This window comes from Pongo abelii, chromosome 10 (genome assembly GCF_028885655.2).
Source record: "Pongo abelii isolate AG06213 chromosome 10, NHGRI_mPonAbe1-v2.0_pri, whole genome shotgun sequence".
NCBI classification, from domain to species: domain Eukaryota; kingdom Metazoa; phylum Chordata; class Mammalia; order Primates; family Hominidae; genus Pongo; species Pongo abelii.
In genome coordinates this window covers 47384352-47396969 of record NC_071995.2, presented here as the reverse complement: position 1 = coordinate 47396969, position 12618 = coordinate 47384352, and positions in this window count along the sequence as shown.

Genomic DNA, 12618 nt, shown 5'->3' with positions numbered 1-12618 from the left:
CCACCCACCTCAGCCTCCCAAAGTGCTGGGATTACAGGTGTGAGCCACCACACCTGGCCAGTCATGAGCTTCTTTGCACAGTGATCTGGCTGGGAACTTCTATGTCGGCATTCCTAGGTTTTCCTTCTCAGGGTGGTCAGACAGAGGAGATTGCCCATCTCTGGTCTGGCACAACCAATTCCGTTTGCCATATAGTTCTGCTGCTGCCTTAGGATATGTCCTTCTCTAGTGTAAGTGAGTAATCTCTCATCCATCTGGTTTCCACTTCTGTAAATATTTTGCTTGTCTCTTCTCCTGTTTCCCTGTCCTTATGGATTTATGCTTTTAAAAATCCCTTGGCTACATGGGTTTTCAGTGGACAAATTTGGATGCTCATGTTCAATCTACCATTTTTTACCCAGAAACTTTAAGTATATTTTAACTGGTTTTAAAACAGTAGTTTAAAAATATACATATGAATATCAAATTTCTGGGTTCATGAAAACAGGCTTGTTGACATTAAATGACTTTATAATAGAAAGATATCATGAAATTAAACTTATAATGTAAATGTGTCCTAATAAAATATTGCTTTTTTCTGAGACAGGGTCTCATTCTGACACCCAGGCTAGAGTGCAGTGGTGTGGTCTCGGCTCACTGTAGCCTCTGCCTCCTAGGCTCGGGTGACCCTCCCACCCCAGCCTCCTGAGTAGCTGGGTCTACAGGCATGTATTACCACACTGGCTAATTTTTGTATTTTTTGTAGAGATGGGGTTTCACCATTTTGCCCAGGCTGGTCTCAAACTTCTGGGCTCGAGCCGTCTGCCTGTCCTGGCCTCCAAAAGTGTTAGAGGCGTGAGCCACCACGTCCAGCCAAAATATTGCTTTTGTTTTGGTTAGTGAGGGTCTGCATAAAGCGTTGCTTGAGAAGGGGTTGGGTGATTTCTTTGTTTGTTTTAAAGTTTGTAAACATCTCTCCCAGGCTAGCGATCACCAAACTATGGCCTTTGAACTGTGGTGAAGGTGGTGTAGCCGGCTACCAAGCTGCTCATGTGAGAGGGGCTAAGAAGGACTAATGTCTACAAGAGGGAGCATCCCAGTCCCAGGGGAAAAGGGTATGCAAATAAAGGAGACTCACCATTGCAAAGGAGGAAGAGTTATTTCCTAACACCCTCCAGTACCTTCCTAATTGCTAGCCCTTTGCCCTGGTTGCCCACATCCCTCCATAGTCACGAGCATTACAAAACATTGCATTTTAAAAAATCAACTTTATTGAGGTGTAATTTACACATAATGGCAATTTTAAGTGTACAATACAATGAATTTTCACAAATGTATCTAGTCATTTGACCAGCACCATCATCATTTCCTTTACTCAAAAACCTTTGTGTCCTTTTGCAGTCAGTCTCCTCTCTGCTGACCTGGCTGCTTCTGGCATCTACTGATCTGGTTTCTATCACTATTGTTTTGCCTTCCTAGAATTTCATATAAGTGGAATTATATAGTTTGTAGGAGTTTGTGTCTGGCTTCTTTCATTAGTATAATGCTTTTGAAATTTTCCATGTCATTGAGTGTGTCAGTAGTTCATTCCTTTGTCATGTGAAGTGGTATATTTCATCACACGGACATACTACAATTTGTTTATCCATTCGCCAGTTGATGGACTGTTGTGTTTGGGTTGTTTTCAGGTTTATCAATACTTCTGTATAGATTTATGTGTGGACATATGTTTTATAATAAATATTTAAATACTTAGGAATGGGATTGCTGGGCTATATGCTAATGCATATTTTTTAAAAACCTGCTGGCTGGGTGCGGTGGTTCACGCCTGTAATCCCAGCACTTTGGGAGGCTGAGACAGGTGAATGACCTGAGGTCAGGAGTTCGAGACCAGCCTAGCCAACTTGGTGAAACCCCATCTCTACTAAAAATACAAAAATTAGCCAAGCATGGTGGCGGGCGCCTGTAATCCCAGCTACTTGGGAGGCTGAGGCAGGAGAATCGCTTGAACCCAGGAGGCAGAGGTTGCAGTGAGCCGAGATTGCACCACTGCACTCCAGGTTGGGCGACAGAGCGAGACTCCATCTCAAAAAAAAAAAAAAAAAAAAAAAACTGCCAAACTCTTTTCCAAAGTGGCTGTACATTCCCACTGGCAATATACCATATGAGTTTTACTTTCCCAAAATCTTTCTCAACACTTGGTATTGTCACACCTTTTATCATCTGACTCATTCTTATCAGAGTTGGGATCTCATGGTTTTAACTTGTATTTCCCTAATACAATGACTAATAAGTTGAGAATCTTTTTGTGTTTATTCGCCATTTGTATATTTTCTTTTTTTTTTCTTTTTGAGACACAGTCTTGCTCTGTCACCCGGACTGGAGTGCAGTGGCACGATCACAGCTCACTGCAGCCTTGACTTCCCTGGACTCAGTGAGCCTCCGGCCTCAGCCTCCCAATTAGCTGGAACTACAGGCGGGTGCCACCTGTACAAAAATACAAAAATACAAATAATTTTTGTATTTTTAGTAGAGACGGAGTTTCACCATATTGGTCAGGCTGGTCTCAAACTCCTGACCTCATGATCCACCCACCTCAGCCTCCCAAAGTACTGAGATTACAGGCGTAAGCCATTGCACCTGGCCCATTTGTATAACTTCTTTTGTGATGTGTGTATTTGAATCTTGGGTTGTTTGTCTTCTTGTTGAGTTGTAGTAGCTCTTTATTCTGGATACAACTCCTTTATCAAATACATGTTTGCAAATCCTTTTTAGTCTAGTCAGTAGCTTTCAATTCATTTTCTTTTGTTGTTGTTTTTAAGTAATTTCAGCTTTTCCTTTTTTCCATTTGTAATTGTGATCATAATTTTTTTTTAATTTTTAAAAATTTCAATAGGTTTTTGGGAAACATGGTGTTTGGTTACATAAATAAGTTATTTAGTGGTGATTTCTGAGATTTAAGTGCACCCATCACCTGAGCAGTGTACACTGTACCCAATGTGTAGTCTTGTTTATTTTTATTTATTTATTTATTTTTGAGACGGAGTCTCGCTCTGTCACCCAGGCTGGAGTGCAGTGGCACGAACTTGGCTCACTGCAAGCTCTGCCTCCCCGGGTTCATGCCATTCTCCTGTCTCAGCCTCCCGAGTAGCTGGGACTATAGGCGCCCGCCACCACGCCTGGCTAATGTTTCATATTTTTAGTAGAGATGGGGTTTCACTGTGTTAGCCAGGATGGTCTCGATCTCCTGACCTCGTAATACGCCCACCTCAGCCTCCCAAAGGGCTGGGATTACAGGCGTGAGCCACTGCGCCCGGCCCCAGTGTGTAGTCTTTTATCCCTCACCCCACTTCCCACTCTTTGCTCTGAGTCCCCAAAGTCCATTGTATCATTCTTATACCTTTGTGTCCTCATAGCTCCCACAACTTTTACTTTAGACTCAGGGGGTACATGTGCAGGTTTGTTACATGGGTATACTGCGTGAATGTTGTGGTTGGGGGTATGATTGATCCCATCACCCAGATACTGAGCATAGTGCCCAATGGTTAGTTTTTCAGCCCTTTCCTCCTTTTCTCCCTCCTGCTTCTAGTACTCCCCAGTGTACTTCCTAATTGCTAGCCCTTTTGTTGCCATCTTTCTGGCCATAAGTACCCAATGTTTAGCTCCCACTTATAAGTGAGAACACGTGGTATTTGGTTTTCTATTCTTGCATTAATTTGCTTAGGATAATAGCCTCCAGCTGCATCCATGTTGTTGCAAAGGACATTATTTCATTCTTTTTTATGGCTGTCTAGTATTCCATGGTGTGTATGGACCACATTTTCTTTATCCAAAACACTGTTGATGGTCATGTCATGGAATCAAGTTGATTCCATGTTTTTGGTATTGTGAATGGCACTGTGATGGATATGAGCGCATGTGTCTTTTTGGTAGAACAATTTATTTTCTTTTGGGTGTATACTGAGTAATGGGATTGCTGGGTTGAATGGTAGTTCTGTTTTGTTTTGCTTTTTAATTTTTTTTTTTTTGAGACAGAGTTTCACTCTTGTTGCCCAGGCTGGAGTGCAATGGCACAATCTCAGCTCACTGCAACCTCCACCTCCCAGGTTCAAGCGATTCTCCTGCCTCAGCCTCCCAAGTAGCTGGGATTACAGCCACCCGCTGCCATGCCTGGCTAATGTTTTGTATTTTTAGTAGAGACGGGGTTTCACCATGTTGGCCAGGCTGGTCTTGAACTCCTAACCTCAGGTGATCTACCCACCAAGGCCTCCCAAAGTGCTAGGATTATGGGTGTGAGCCACCGCGCCCGGCCAGTTCTTATTTTGTTTGTTTGTTTTTGTTTTTTTGAGACAAGGTCTCACTCTGTCACCTAGGCTGGAGTGCAGTGGTGTGATCACAGCTCACTGCAGCCTTGACCTCCCTGGACTCAGTGATCCTCCCGCCTCAGCCTCCCAAGTAGCTGGAACTACAGGTACATGCCACCATGCCTGGCTAAGTTTTGTATTTTTTGTAGAGATGGGGTTTTTCCATGTTGCCCAGGCTGGTCTGAACTCTTGAACTCAAGTGATCTGCCCACCTCAGCCTCCCAAAGTTCTGGGATTACAGGCATGAGCCACTGTGCCCGGCCAATTTGAGATCTAACTTTTTTTTTTTTTTTTTTTTTTTTTTTGAGACAGAGTCTTGCTCTGTCGCCCAGGCTGGAGTGCAGTGGCGTGATCTGGGCCCACTGCAAGCTCTGCCTCCTGGGTTCATGCCATTCTCCTGCCTCAGCCTCCTGAGTAGCTGGGACTACAGGCACACACCACCACGCCCAGCTAATTTTTTGTATTTTTAGTAGAGATGGGGTTTCACCGTGTTAGCCAAGATGGTCTCGATCTCCTGACCTCGTGATCTGCCCACCTTGGCCTCCCAAAGTGCTGGGATTACAGGCGTGAGCCACTGCACCAGGCCAAGATCTAACTTTTTGAGGTAGGCATTTAGTGCTATAAACATTCCTCTTGGAATGTTTTCATTTATTTCAAAGAATATTTTGATTTCTGCCTTAATTTTATTGCTTACCCAAAAGTCATTCAGGAGTAAGTTAATTTTATTGCTTACCCAAAAGTCATTCAGGAGTAAGTTGTTTAATTTCTATGTAATTTTGTGGTTTTGAAGATCTTCTTGTTTTGATTTCTATTTTTATGCCACTGAGGTGTGAGAATATGGTTGGTATGATTTCAATTTTTTTGAGTTTATAGAGACTTGCTTTATGGCCAAGCATGTGGTTGATCTTGGAGTGTGTACTGTGTTCAGATGAGAAGAATGTGTATTCTGAGGTTGATGGTTGGAGTATTCTGTAAATGTCTATTAGGTCCAATTTGTCAGGTGTCGAATTTAAGTCCTGAATTTCTTTGTTAGTATTTTGCCTTGCTGATCTGTCTAATGCTGTCATTGGGGTGTTAAAGTCTCCCAATATTATTGTGTGGTTGTCTATGTCTTTTTGTAGGTCTAGAAGTACTTGTTTTATGAATCTAGGTGCTCCAATGTTGGGTGCATATATATTTAGAATAGTTAAGTCTTCTTGTTGAATTGAATCCTTTATCTGAAAGGGATGTCCAATCTTTTGGCTTCCCTGGGCCACACTGGAAGAAGAATTGTCTTGGCTCAAACATAAAATACACTAACAATAGCTGATGAACTAAAAAAAAAAAAAAAAAAAAAAAAATCATAAAAAAACCTCATAATGTTTTAAGGCAGTTTATGAATTTGTGTTGGGCTGCATTCAAAGCTGTCCTGGGCCGCATGCAGCCCATGGGTCACAGGTTGGACAAGCTTCCTTTATCATTATGTAATGCCATTCTTTGTCCCTTTTTTTAAAAAAAAAAAAAACTTTGTTGGATTAAAGTCTGTTTTATCTAAGAATAGTGACCCTTGCTCTTGTTTTCCATTTGTGTGATCTTTCTCCAACCCTTTATGTTGAGCCTATTGGTATCATTATGTGTGAGATGGGCCTCTTGAAGACAGCAGACAGACAGGTCTTGTTTTTTCATCCAACTTGCAGCTCTGTGCCTTTTTTTTTTTCCCTTTCTTCTGTTATTCTAAATATCTCTATGATCAACATGTTAATGGTTAAAACTTTTTGCATATATTTATTTACTTACGATCAAAATTAAATAATTAAAATTTCTGCATTGAAGTGTGTCATGTTTTAAAGCTTTTTATATGTATTGCCAAATTATCCTGTAGATAAATAATGGAAATTTTTGCAGTCCCAACTACAGCGTGTAAATATGCCATTTTCTCCATACCCTAACCTATGCTGAGTATTACCACTCTTAATAATCCTGCCAGATGAATAGATGAGAAATAGCATTATCATGCTGTTTTAATTTGCATTTGTTTTTACCACATTAAACATTTTCCCACATGTTTCATGGCCATTAGTATTTCTTCTTTGGTTAATTAATTCTTCATGTCCTTAGCCCATTTTTCTGTTATAGGTCTACATTTTCTTATCAAATTTTTTTTTTTTTTTTTAAGTATTTATTGATCATTCTTGGGTGTTTCTCGGAGAGGGGGATGTGGCAGGGTCATAGGATAATAGTGGAGAGGTCAGCAGATAAACACGTGAACAAAGGTCTCTCTGGTTTTCCTAGGCAGAGGTCCCTGCGGCCTTCCACAGTGTTTGTGTCCCTGGGTACTTGAGATTAGGGAGTGGTGATGACTCTTAACAAGCATGCTGCCTTCAAGCATCTGTTTAACAAAGCACATCTTGCACCGCCCTTAATCCATTTAACCCTGAGTTGACACAGCACATGTTTCAGAGAGCACGGGGTTGAGGGTAAAGTTATAGATAACAGCATCCCAAGGCAGAAGAATTTTTCTTAGTACAGAACAAAATGGAGTCTCCTATGTCTACTTCTTTCTACACAGACACAGTAACAATCTGATCTCCCTTTCTTTTCCCCACATTTCCCCTTTTTCGACAAAACCACCATCGTCATCATGGCCCGTTCTCGATGGTCGCTGTCTCTTCGGAGCTGTTGGGTACACCTGCAGAAAGGCTGTCACTTCACATTTGGAAGATTGCACAGCGGCCAGGCAGAGGCGCTCCTCACTTCCCAGATAATGGGCAGCCGGGCAGAGGCTCTCCTAACTTCCCAGACAGGGCGGCCAGGCAGAGGCGCTCCTCACATCCCAGACGGGGCGGCCAGGCAGAGGCGCTCCCCACTTCCCAGACAGAGTGGCGGCCGGGCAGAGGCGCTCCTCACTTCCCAGACAATGGGCGGCCGGGCAGAGGCGCTCCTCACCTTCCAGACGGGGCGGCCGGGCAGAGGCGTTCCTCACTTCCCAGATGGGGCGGCCGGGCAGAGGCGCTCCTTACTTCCCAGACGGGGCAGCCGGGCAGAGGCGCTCCTCACTTCCTAGACAGGGAGACCAGGCAGAGACGCTCCTCACATCCCAGACGGGGTGGTGGCCGGGCAGAGGCGCTCCTCACTTCCCAGACGGGGTGGCGGCCGGGCAAAGGCGCTCCTCAATTCCCAGACGGGGTGGCGGCCGGGCAGAGACGCTCCTCACCTCCCAGACGGAGTGGCGGCCGGGCAGAGGCGCTCTTCACCTCCCAGACGGTGTGGCGGCCGGACAGAGGCGCTCCTCACTTCCCAGATGGGGTGGCGGCTGGGCAGAGGCACTCCTCACATCCCAGATGGGGCGGCCGGGCAGAGGCGCTCCTCTCATCCCAGACGGGGCGGCCGGGCAGAGGCGCTCCTCACATCCCAGACGATGGGCGGCCAGGCAGAGACCCTCCTCACTTCCTAGACGGGGTGGCGGCCGGGCAGAGGCTGTAATCTTAGCACTTTGGGAGGCCAAGGCAGGCGGCTGGGAGGTGGAGGTTGTAGCGAGCCAAGATCACGCCACTGCACTCCAGCCTGGGCAACATTGAGCATTGAGTGAGCGAGACTCCGTCTGCAATCCCAGCACCTCGGGAGAGGTGGAGCAGATCACTCGAGGCGGGCAGATCACTCGAGGTCAGGAGCTGGAGACCAGCCCGGCCAATACTGCGAAACCCCGTCTCCACCAAAAATACAAAAACCAGGCAGGCGTGGGGGTGCGTGCCTGCAATCCCAGGCACTCGGCAGGCCGAGGCAGGAGAATCACAGGAGCGCGAGGCAGGGAGGTTGCAGCGAGCTGAGATCATGGCAGTACAGTCCAGCCTCGGCAACAGAGGGAGACCGTCGAAAGAGAGAGGGAGGGAGGGAGGAAGGAAGGAAGGAAGGAAGCAAGCTCTGTGCCTTTTAAGTGAGCTGTTTAGACTGTTTACATTCAAGGTTAATATTGATATGTGAGATTTTGATCCTATCATGAAGTTATTAGCTGGTTGCTTTGTAGTTTCTATTATGCAGTGGCTTTATAGAATCTGTCAGCTGTGCACCTAACTATTTTTGTGGTAGCAGGTATTGTTCTTCTATTTCCATGTTTAGAACTCCCTTAAGGATCTCTTGTAAGGCTAGTTTAGTGGTAACAGATTCCCTTAGCACTTGCTTGTCTGGAAAAGCTTTTATTTCTCCTTCAACTATGAAGTTTATTTTATTTTATTTTATTTTTGAGACGGAGTTTCGCTCTGTCGTCATGCTGGAGTGCAGTGGCACGATCTCAGCTCACTGCAACCTCCGCCTCCCAGGTTCAAGCGATTCTCCTGCCTCAGCCTCCCAAGTAGCTGGGACTACAGGTGCACGCCACTATGCTCAGCTAATTTTTGTATTTTTAGTAGAGATAGACTTTCACCATGTTGGCCAGGATGGTAAAGTGCTGGGATTACAGGTGTGAGCCACAGCACCCGACCCAATTATGAAGTTTAGTTTGGCAGGATATGAAATTCTTGGTTGGAATTACTTTTTCTTTTAAGAATGCAGATGGGCCGGGCGTGGTGGCTCACACCTGTAATCCCAGCACTTTGAGAGGCCAAGGTGGGTGGATCTTTTGAGGTCAGGAGTCCAAGATGAGCCTGGCCAACATGGTGAAAGCCCATCTCTGCAAAAAATACAAAAATTAGCTTGGCGTGGTGGCAGGTGCTTGTAGTTCCAGCTACTTGGGAAACTGAGGCAGGAGAATTGCTTGAATCTGGGAGGTGGAGGTTGCAGTGAGCCAAGATCACACCACTGCACTCCAGCCTGGGCAACAGATCAAGACTGTCTCAAAAAAAAAAAAAAAAAAAAAAAAGTTGAGGGCTGGGTACCATGGCTCACACCTGTAATCCCAGCACTTTAGAAGGCTGAGACGGGTGGATTCCTTGAGCCCAGGAGTATGAGAACAGCCTGGGCAACGTGGTGAAACCCCATCTCTACATTTTCTTTTTCTTGAGACAGAGTCTCCCTCTGTAGCCCAGGCTGGAGTGCAGTGGCGTGATCTCAGCTCACTGCAAGCTCCACCTCCCGGGTTCACACCATTCTCCTGCCTCAGCCTCCTGAGTGGCTGGGACTACAGGCGCCCGTCACCACGCCCGGCTAATTTTTTGTATTTTTAGTAGAGACGGGGTTTCACTGTGTTAGCCAGGATGGTCTCGATCTCCTGACCTTGTGATTCACCCGCCTCGGCCTCCCAAAGTGCAGGGATTACAGGTGTGAGCCACTGCGCCTGGCCTACATTTTTATTTATTTATTTTTTTTTGAGACACAGTCTTGCTCTATTGCCCAGGCTGAAGTGCAGCAGTGCAGTCTCAATTCACTGCAATCTCAGCCTCCCAGGTTCAAGCAATTCTCATGCCCCAGTCTCCTGAATAGCTGGGACTACAGGTGCATGCCACCACGCCTGGCTAATTTTTGTATTTGTATTTGTATTTTTTTATTTTGAAACAAAGTCTTGCTCAGTCGTCCAGGCTGGAGTGCAGTGGTGGGATCACAGCTCACTGCAACCTCTGCCTCCCAGGTTCAAGCGATTCTCCTGCCTCAGCCTCCTGAGTAGCTGGGATTACAGGCACCCACCACCATGCCTGTCTAATTTTTGTATTTTTAGTAGAGATGGGGTTTCACCATGTTGGCCAGGCTGGTCTTGAACTCCTGACTTCAGGTGATCTACCTGCCTCAGCCTCCCAAAGTGCTGGGATTACAGGCATAAACCACTGTGCCTGGCCTAATTTTTTTATTTTTAGTAGAGGCAAGGTTTCACCATGTTGGTCAGGCTGGTCTCAAACTCCTGGCCTCAAGTGATTCGCTCGCCTCAGCCTCTCAAGTGCTGGGATTACAGGCATGAACCACTGTGCCTGGCCTTGTTCGTTTTTTAAAATTACCTTTTTTATATATTTGTCTGACTAGGTTAGTTCAAAAGACCAAATTTCAAGCTCTGAAATTCTTTCTTCTGCGTGATCCAGTCATTGATAAAGCTTTCAATTGTATTTTGAAATTCTTTAAGTGAGTTTTTCTTTTTTTTTTTGAGATGGAGTCTCGCTCTGTCGCCCAGGCTGGAGTGCAGTGGCGCAATCTTGGCTCACTGCAAGCTCCACCTCCCATGTTCACGCCACTCTCCTGCCTCAGCCTCCTGAGTAGCTGGGACTACAGGCGCCCGCCACCATGCCCGGCTAATTTTTTGTATTTTTAGTAGAGATGGGGTTTCACTGTGTTAGCCAGGATGGTCTTGGTCTCCTGACCTCGTGATCCGCCTGCCTCGGCCTCCCAAAGTGCTGGGATTACAGGCGTGAGCCACCACGCCCGGCCTGAGTTTTTCAATTCCAAAAGCTCTGACTGATTTATTTTCAAGATGTTTATCTATTCCTTCATTTTGTGGATTGCTTTAGAAGTTTCTTTAGGTTGATGTTCAAGCTTGTCTTGGATCTTGTTGAGTTTCCTAGCAATCCATACTTTGAATTCTTTATCTGTCATTTCTGAGTTTCAATTTTGGTTAAGGACTAGAGATCTAGTGTGATCCTTTGGTGGTATCACTACATTCAGATTTTTCATGGTGCCAGAATTCTTGCTTTGGTTCTTTCTCATCTGGAGATGCTGGCAATTCTAATTTGTGTGTGTGTGGGTAGAATTTTTTTCTTTTTATTTCTTTCCCTATAATATTGTTTTTTTTTTTTTCCCCTTCCCTTTCCCTCTCCCCTGCCTAGCGGGTAATGACTGTAGAGAATATTAGATTGGGTCTTTTGGCTTTTGTTTCTATAGCCTTGTATACTATCAGCAGATTTTATATTGGGTTGTGCGGTTTGATGTACAGGCCAGTAGATGGCACTTATAAGTAAGAGCCAGCTGTGGCCAACGTGGCTGGGTATATTCTTGATCCTTGTTTACTGGCAGAAGCTCTCTGTTGCCTCAAGCAATGGGCTGATCCATGGAATGCACAGTGGCTTGAGCTCCCTGCTCAGTCCCAGGAGGTAAGATGAGTGGGGCTGGACCAGAGCTGGCCTGTCTACAGGTCCCTCAATGGCAGGCACAGCACCAACACCAAGGGAGAATCCAGTGGGCTGCCACCCAGTGCCCAGAGGTGTTGCTAGTTGTTGAGTTGGGAAACCTCCTTGGCCCCAAGTTCTATGCACAAGGAACCAGGGTGGCCTAAACTCTTAATCCAGGAGAGTGCATGCTCCAGGTGTCTGAGTGTGGAATGCAGAGGGCACTGCTGCACCACAATCTCTACACAGGGAGGGTGGGTGGCAGGCTGCTAATTCAGGTGAACGGATGCTCCGACTGCCTAGAGATCTGTCTGGGCATGGGGTGGATAGGGTGCCTCTTCACCATGGTCTCTATACAGGAAGGGTGTGCCAACTCAGACTGCAAATGCAGGCAAGCAGGTGCTCCAAATGCCTGAAGATCTGCCTGGGTGTGGAGCAGAGTGAGCCCCACTTCACTAGAGTGTCTGCACAGGAAGGATAGGGCAGCTCAGGCTGCTGATCTGGGTGAGTGGGCGCTCTAAATGCCTGGAGATCTCCCTGAGTGTCAAGCTGAGAGGGCCCCACTGCACCACAATCTCAGGGGAACAGTCTAGCATACCAAGCAATAACTCACTGAGACCAGTCCACAGGTCACCAAGCTGACCCTGGTTGCATCTTGTTGCCTAGGAGAAACCATAGCTGTAGCAGTCCCTTTCCCACCCCAGTCCTGTGACAGGGAAGAGCACATTGCCAGCACCTACTGCAAGGTGCTTTCTACAATTCTGGCTGTAGAAGCCTCTGTGCAACTCGAGAGCAGGCAATCCAATCTCTGGCCCAAGACTAAAATGCCTGTGTGGCCATGCTACTGTGTCGCCAAAGAATGACTAACTTTGTATGCCTGGATTAAAAGTGGCATCCTGGGCCTGGGAAATGCCTACAGCTTTTCCCAGTGTCTTTCCTTCTCAGTGTCTCCAAATATCTTCTCAAGTTAGCTCCAGGACTTGGGAGAAACAAAGTGCTCTCCCTTGGCCTCTGTTGCTTGTATCTCCAGTGGAAAGAGCCTGTCTGCCTCTCATGTACTGGGGCTTCACTCACTTTTATGAGCCAAATGCCATCACGGGGGCTGTTTGCCTTTGTTTTCCTCCCTGAGACCTAGGGTGTTCTTCATGATTCTGTTGGATTCCCATTTTCTTTCTTGAGTTAAAGCCCACAGAGTTGATCTGTATGCACTATCTTGCTATGTGACTGAGGAACACTAACAGCCCCAAATCTGCCATCTTGGGAAAAAAAAAGTTTTT